The sequence below is a fragment of the Zalophus californianus genome, chromosome 8 (assembly GCF_009762305.2).
Source record: "Zalophus californianus isolate mZalCal1 chromosome 8, mZalCal1.pri.v2, whole genome shotgun sequence".
Lineage (NCBI taxonomy): Eukaryota > Metazoa > Chordata > Mammalia > Carnivora > Otariidae > Zalophus > Zalophus californianus.
Genome location: NC_045602.1, coordinates 133,121,251 through 133,129,987, shown reverse-complemented (window position 1 = coordinate 133,129,987; position 8,737 = coordinate 133,121,251). Strand labels below are relative to the sequence as shown.

Genomic DNA, 8,737 nt, shown 5'->3' with positions numbered 1-8,737 from the left:
GATTTAGCCTTAAAGACATGCCCTGAAATGTTGTTTATAATATTTAAAAATTGGAAATTACCTAAATGTCTAACTATTGGAAGTTCTTTAAATGAATTTGGATTCACCCATGCAGTGGAAGTGTGTATGCGTGTGTGTGTGTGTGTGTGTGTGTGTGTGTGTGTTTCATAGAAGATCACTTGGTTTAGAAAATGGTGTCAATATAATGACCAAGAAAAAAATGAGTTCAATGAAATTAGGAAACAGTTTGTGAAGCCCAGTAGAATTCTTTATGACATAAATGTTTTGAAAAATACTAAAAGCATCTGTACCAAAATATAAAGAACAAAACAAGCACCTTTATTTTTTATACTGTTATATGTTTTCCAACAATGCTATAATAGATATTGTTATAATGAAAATATTATTACACTTAATTTTTTATCACATCTAATGTCCAGAAACTAGGAACATAATAAAATGCCCTGAAATAACAAAATTACCAAGTATCTGGTGTTATATTTAGATGATGGATAACATCTTTATATTTTCTATTCTGATAATGTTTACATAAAAGAATAGAAAGCTGATGAGATCAGCTGATAACACAGAATTTGTCTCCATCAAAGCAAAGCACACTTTAAAGTAAACATATCAATTTGTAAACTGGTAATAAGCAAACTCTAAGTCATCATTTCCAGATGAGGCCAGTAAAACAGGAACTCATATTTTCAAATTTTCCTCTATCTGGAATTATAAATTCCCAAATTCTGGGGACTATAATTGTGAAATCAGTAAAATCTTATGGCCTAGGATAGACTTTCCCCAGTTGGAACTTTAAAGGTATGGATTAAAATTGGGTTCCTAGTGTCAGAAAGAAAAATAATTCTTAAAGAAGATCACCACATCAAAAACTAATGATGTACTGTATGGTGACTAACATAACATAATAAAATAAAATTTAAAAAAATGAAATGAAATGAAAAAATGAATGCAGTCTTCTAACATAATCATGTGTCATGGTGTGTTCATTCATTATGCCTCCAAATATTCGCTAACCATAGGTTTGAGGCAAGAGATGAGGTGGGTGTTATTGATACAAAATGAATAAAATATCCATATCTTCAGTGAGTTTATGATTTGAGGGGAAGCAGCTAATATTCACATTATGTTTACAAATGAATTCATAAACATATCAAAGTTTGGTATAATGATCTCCAACTCATCTGATCTTGAGTCTCCCAAGCTATTAAACTCACTGGCCCATTTCAGTCCTTATTTTGCTTGACCTCACTGATCACTTTATTTTCTTTTAAGATTTTTAAAATTTATTTATTTGAGAGAAAGAATGAGATAGAGAGAGAGAGAGCATGAGAGGGGGGAGGGTCAGCGGGAGAAGCAGACTCCCTGCTGAGCAGGGAGCCCGTTGCGGGACTCGATCCCAGGACTCCAGGATCATGACCTGAGACAAAGGCAGTCGCTTAACCAACTGAGCCACCCAGGCACCCCACACTGATCACTTTAAAATACTGTTTTACTCTGTTTCTGTGATACTGAACATTCTTGGTTTTTCTCCTCGTTACCCCATTGACTTTGCTAGCCTCTCTTCCTGCCCATCTTTAGAGTCCATCCTGGACGTTGTACCCCCTTTAATTCTGAACTTCCTTGCTTATCTCAATCACCCCATTTCTGACAGGGTCCACAATTTAGATCTTAGTAAACCTTCACCCCTCAAGTTGCTACAGTCAGAAATTGGAGTCCTGACACCTCCGTATGCCCCCAACTTGATTTATAATCAGTCATCAATTCCTGTCAAGTAAAACTCCTAAGTATCTCTCAAGCACATCTGTTCTCCCCATCTCCACTGCAGTTGCCTTGAGCGAAGCCACCAAGATCTTATAGAGGGACTCATTGTCAGAACTTCAAACTGTCTTAGCCACTTTCCTGCAGTCCTGCAGTACATACTGTACTCTGGACCAGCACCAATTCAAAACCCAATCCTGCTACTAAGAAGGTGTCTGGGTCTAACTGGGATGCTTACAGGAGAGAAAGGATTGAGAATGGATGTTTGTTAAGTAAATCAAGAGTCTCTCCAGACCATAAGGAAACTTACTATCCTAATAATCCTTTCCTTACCATAACTTTTTATACAATATAGAGCCCCAGAGGTGCTAAGAGCAATTTAGGCGCACTTTGGAATCACCTAGGAAGTTTTCAAAACACGAGAGTCTGAATCCCAACCTCAAATATTCTGATTTTGATGACAAAAGAGAGCACATGGAAATGAATTTTCAAGACTTTAATTTGGGATTTGTCAGCAAAAGAGAAAGAATGGAAGGCTTGCATTACATGGTAAAGTTGCAACCCAGACCTCCAAACTTCACCCAATGTTAAAGAAAAAAGAAAAAGAATACTTGCATTAATATTGATCATTATTATTAGATTACATTTTAAATAATACTGCATAGGCCTGTCTACCTATCGTATTTTCATTTTTCTTTTACAAATGTTTAAGGGACATGGCATTTACTAAAAAAATAAAACTAAAGAAAATGCTGTTGGCTCAGCATAATATGAAGCAATGTTCACTTATTTACAAATCATAGGATACTTAAGAAGAAAATGTTGCAAAGACCGTGTTCAAGATACAACCTTTCTCTGAAGTCTAATGGGAGCATAAGGTTACATTCATGGCCCTACACTAAGATTTTAACAACATAACTTATTCATGCATGATGCTCTTGGCCATTTTCTATACTACTCTTCCCCAAAGATGAATAAATGTAAGGAAAGCCCTTGAAGAGGATCAGGTCATATTAAACAAAAATGTCTTATGTTGCTGATGGATATCTTTAAAGCGATAACCAGCAACGAAAGATTCATAAATGGCTACAGCAGAAATACGGAGGTGAATCTGACAAGATCCAGAATTAGTTGGTTATATTCAAACAGAAGCCTGAATATAAATGGGTAATGTTAAAATTCACGAAAGAACAAATGAATATGATGACAAAAGGGATAGCTCAGAGAGTCACAAGCATACTGGTGAATGACAGAAGGAACAAAATGTAACCTTGTCCATAAATAATCTGCAGTAATGTTTGCTCTAGGACCCGCCTGGAACAGAACATCCCATCCAGAATGTAACACACTTCCCCATAGGTAATGAGGTTTTATGAAGAACAACATATTCTTAGATTCCCAGAACACACAAAAGTACATTTTATTGAAAGAATAAATGAGATTCACCTATGTTCATATAATTCGACACAAATAGGAAATAGATAGCTTTCCAAGTAATGTAAGTCATTGGGATAATTTAAATCCAAAAGAATCTCCTTCAGTAAAATGGTTCATTTTACTGAACTTGACAGCAACCATTGTTCAGAGAAACTGAGATACAAGAATATGTTCTCTTCCTTTTCGTCTAGGGGCTCCACCCTCAGCAGAGTTGAAGAAGAACCTCTGCCCACCCTTGGCTGGTGCTAAAGTAATACATAACACCTTGACTTGGCTGTAGCCCTTACATGCATTCCACTCTGATCTTTTTGGAAACGTGAACTAGATCTCTTGACCTGGTAAGTAGGATGGTAAGTAGGCTTCGGCCTCTGAGCTAAGGCTTGCGGCTATCTGAAGGATGGGATTGAGAAGTATGCCATATCTAGGCTCAACAGCAGAGTGTCCAATTGATTGGCAATGCCTGCCATGACCAAAGGCATGAGTAAATGTCCTCCTCTGGACTCGCTACCCTTCATCTATTTGGATCTTATATTTCTGGACCCTGGATTTCCTTTTGAACCTTTATTAATACTGGCTTTTCTGAGCTGCTATTCCAGCTGGTATTGACCCAATGATCAATGACTCAACCTTCAATTAGCTCTCTGCTTTAGCATTCTACTTATAATGGCATGATTGTTCTAGAAAAAAAAAAAAGTATTATTTCTCAGAAAAAAAAAAAAGGAAAAGATGCCTTCAAAGAAAGAAGACTAGCTGTCCATCATGCTGGAAAATTTCCAGATAATTCATAGTACCTCTTTCATGTCAACTATTTAGGTTTCACCTGCAGTGATGATCCTGGGCTCTGTTCTGTCTTATGCTGTATGAAGCTCCAGTGTTTTGAACAGCTGTTGACATTTCTACATCCAGCTGTCCCAGACTACATCGCAAGTCTCTGGGAATTTTTCCTATATGAATCACGGAACAGATTTGTGACTTAAATTCTAGATAAATAGTCTCAATTTACCAACACCAGTTTTACCAACCGAGGCAAATAATAGACTCTAAAAATTAAAGAGGTAAGATGTCACAACATCTGTTTTCAGTCTTAGTCCCAACAGTGCTTTATCTCAGCCAAGTTCTACATCACTCAGAGCAATAATTCAAACAGGAAGCTGTCCAGAATCCCACAGTAGAGTGCTCAAATTCAAGCTCTTGCCACCATCACCAGACCAGATTCACTTCCTGGATTAGACAGATGTTGGCATGAATGCTTAGAGCTTTTCAAGTCTGAATCACTTTAATAGACAAGTTGAGTTGCTGTATTTTAAAAAATTTTTATCCCAAAATGTTCACATATTTCCTATAACAGCTATATATAATGAATAGTAAATTATGCGATTTCTGTACACTAAAAAGAAAATAGTACCAGATTGAGTCTCAAATTGTCTTGTAAATGCAATAATTATCATAAAAGTGACAACACAAATTAGTTTCCTCTGGCATGGAACTGGTTGGGCAAATGTATGCTCAGATAGCATGCTCAACAGAAATAGTTGAAAAATCACATTTAAAAACAGTCTTCGTGTGTATCTGCAGACTAACCCAGTAATAACTACAAATAAATTATGGTTGGTGAGAAACTATGGTTGAGTAACACGGAATTTTTTTTTTTTTTGGTTTTAAAAAAAGTAATTTAATAAACTGGCCAGCATTAACTGGGAATCTGACTTTGGCAACTAGAAAGCATATGCCTCATTGAAAGATGGCAGCTACTGCTTAGTCTTTGCTGATTGCTAACATGTGGGAATGTGCCCAAATACTCTTCCAAATTTTGTATAAGAATAGCTGAAAAATCCAGGTTCTTATGATAAATCTTCCTTTTAAAGAAATTTAACCTAACTAAATTAAACTAAAATTACAGTGAAATGTTGGGCAAACAAGCCCAACAAAACATGGTTAAGGGCACATTTGGTCCATGTTTAAGGTCATTCCACATCAGTGTGGAGTAAATAAAGATTAATTTGAAGTTTCCTTCCACCTGCAACATTCTGTAAAAGTCACAAACCCAAAGCTACATATAGGAATTCCTCTATCAGGGAGCAGACATTGGTGCAAACGTTCTGCTGATTAAATTGAGGAAACTGAATTGGGATGACTTCTTACAATTCTAAGAACCTTTAAGACAATTTCTATTAAAAAAAAAAAAAGTGACCAGTGGATTAGCAATAAAGACCAACCACAAGAGAGGGGGAAAATGATGTTGCCTTTGATTGACTTTCTTTGGAATCCCTGCCCATCACTGAGCAATTTCAAATTGTTATTAAAATAATATTTTGATCCTTTATCATAGTTGAATTAGTGAATAATATGGATAATTTCTTTGAGATAGGAAAGACAGAAATACGTCACTTTCAGTTCATTGGCAAATTGTTTGTCAATTAACAGTATTTAAAACATTATAAGTAGTTTGTGTGTTCTCAGATGTTACCTTATCCAACTAGCAGGTAACCCAAACAGACCATGAAGATGGTTTTGAATATTTCTCCACCATTCCTGCTGGCCATCTTTAATACCTTGCCAAAACAGATAAAAAGTTGAATAGTTCTGGTAAAAGTGTGTTAGGAAGACCAGAGTCCTGCTCAGTCAGTCCATTGGAAACTCTAGCCTGAAAAGCACCAAACAAAATAATTTTCTGCTTCTAGTCCCTCATGGTCACTGAGATTCCATTCTTTACCTACAGTTCTTTTCAGTCTACATGTTGACTCTGGCTAAATAATCTATTCCCACAGTTTCGGTTGCCATCTTAACGATGCTCAAATACAGGCCTACATCCAGTCTCTTATGATGTTCCCAATGGCCTGCTAAAGTACTGCCACCAGTAGGGTCATAGGTACCTGACCTATTATCTTTCCCCTTAAAGAGTCCCTCCTGGATTCTCCATTTCAGCGGTGAGAATCATCATTTACCCACTCACTGAGCCAAAATCTTAGAATTCTTCCCGGATTCTCCCCTCACGGTTCTTCCCGCATGCGATCAATCATCAAGGCCCTCCTTGTTCTAGCTACGTTCAACATCTCTATCCTTATCTCTCACTACTATTTTACTGAAACAGAAATTACTGTAGATCCTACACACTAATACCAAACAACATTCAACATATATCATGCTGTTTTTCATCTCTGTGGTAACCTTTTCTCAGGCTATCAATCTCCACAGAAATTTCAAATAGCCAATTTTTATCACCCTTTACATGTACCTCAGGTCAACTATTCCAGTATGTCTTCTCTGAACCAAAATATGGTACCTCCTGTTAATGATGATTAAAAAAATAGCATTATCAAGGTATAATTTACAAACCATAAAATTTTCTCATTTTTTTTTTTACAAGTTTTAGTTCACTTTATTTTTCTTGTATAAAACTAGGTGGTGGCCACAGCTGGAGCCTGGGTCCTCTGCACAGAGACTCTGGTGTGGGTCTTCACAAGATGATCAGTGTATTCCTGATATGGAGACTTGGTGAACACTGTCTCCTTCCAGAGGTCAGGGGTGAGATAGCTGTAAGTCTTGGAGATGGCATCAAAAGTAGCCTTAGCGAAGTTCCCCAGCGTGGCAGTGCAGCCTCTGGCTGAAGTGTAGCCGTTGTCCATACCGGCCATCATCAGTAGCTTCCTGGGCACAGGGGCTGAAACAATGCCAGTGCCTCTGGGGGCGGGGATGAGACGCACCAGCACAGAGCCACAGCGGCCAGTCACCTTGCATGGGACAGTGTGAGGCTTGCCGATCTTGTTCCCCCAGTAGCCTCGCCTCACGGGGACGATGGAAAGCTTGGCTAGGATGATGGCCCCACGGATGGCAGTGGCGACCTCCTTGGAGCACTTAACACCCAGGCCGACATGTCCGTTGTAATCTCCGATGGCAACAAACGCCTTGAACCTGGTCCGCTGGCCAGCACGGGTCTGCTTTTGCACAGGCATGATTTTCAGAACCTCATCCTTGAGGGATGCTCCCAGAAAGAAATCAATGATCTCAGATTCCTTGATAGGCAGAGAGAAAAGATAGATCTCCTCTAGGGACTTGATCTTCATGTCCTTGACCAGGCGGCCCAGCTTGGTGACGGGGATCCACTCCTTGTCCTCGGCCTTGCCGCCACGAGCTCCGCGGCCTCGACCCCTGCCCCGACCACGGCCGCGACAGCGGCCCCGGATGCCTCTGCCGAAGCCTCCGCGGAAGCCGCCGCGGCCTCCCATTCGGGGGCCCCGGCCCCGGGGCCTCCGGGCCCTCCCGCAGCACGGGCGTCATCCGCCATTTGGTGTTCTCTCGGAAAAGAAGCACATTTTCTCATTTTGAGTGTGCATCTTAGTAGTTGTTAAAAGATTTACAGGATTATACAACCATTACCACAATCTAATTACGGGATATTTCCATGACCCCAAAAAAGAAAGTTCACGCTCATTTGCAATCACTGTTCCCAACCCCATCCCCAAGCAACTGCTAATCTGCTTTCTATCTCTGCAGATTGGCCTTTTACTGGACTTTTTATATAAATGGGATTATGCAACATGTGGTCTTTGGTGTTTGTTTTCTTTAACTTAGCATCATGTTCTAGAGGTTGATTCATGTATGTATTTATCCATATACTCCATATACTCAGGCTGTAGAATGTATCCATATTTTGTTTCTTTTAATTCATGAATGCTATTTCACTATAAGATAAGGACGTATCACATTTTGCTTATCCATTCACCAGTTGATGGACATCTGGGTTGTTTCCACCTTTTGGCTATTATGAAAAATGCTGCTAACTGACATTGTCATACAATTTCTCATATGGTCTTCGTATAGACATATGTTTTCATTTCTCTTGGGTTGATACTTACCTTAAAATAGTCAACATTTTAAGAAACTGCCAAACTGTTTTCTAGGGTGGCTGCACCATTTTCCATTTGTGAGATAACAGAAAATATATATATTGGTCTCTCTCCCCAGTTCTTGGCATCAGGCTCCTAAAACCCTTATAATTTTCTAAGTGATAAGAGCCCTAGGAGCATCTTTTGTTCTCATAAGGTGATTCTGGATGGCTCCTGGATGGGGGCTGGTCCCTGGAAAGACCAACCCATGATTAGAAGCTTGGAATTTTCAGCCCCACTCCCGACTCTTCACAGAGGGGAAAGGAACTAGAAATGGAGTTAATAATTGATCATGCCTACATGAGGAAGCCTCCATAAAAATCCCAATAGTGTGGGGTCTGGAGAGCTTCCAGGTTGGTGAACACATCCACATACTAGGAGGGTGACACACCCCAATTCTATAAGGACAGAAGCTCTTGGACTTGGGACCTTCCCAGACTTCACCCTATGTATCTCTTCATCTGGCTATCTGTATCTTTTATCATATTCTTTAATAAACTGGAAACTGTAAGTGTTTCTGTGAGCTCTGTAAGCTGCTCTAGCAAATTAATCAAACCCTAAGATTGGCAGGGGAACCCTGATTCATAGCAAGTTGGACAGAAGCTGTGGTAACCTGGAAATCTACACTTGGA

At 39.1% G+C, this 8,737-nt stretch overlaps 1 pseudogene; it reads right to left on the bottom strand.

Moving 5' to 3' along the window:
* Positions 1-6,581: 6,581 nt before the first annotated feature.
* Positions 6,582-7,504, bottom strand: LOC113938044 (annotated as a pseudogene).
* Positions 7,505-8,737: the final 1,233 nt, after the last annotated feature.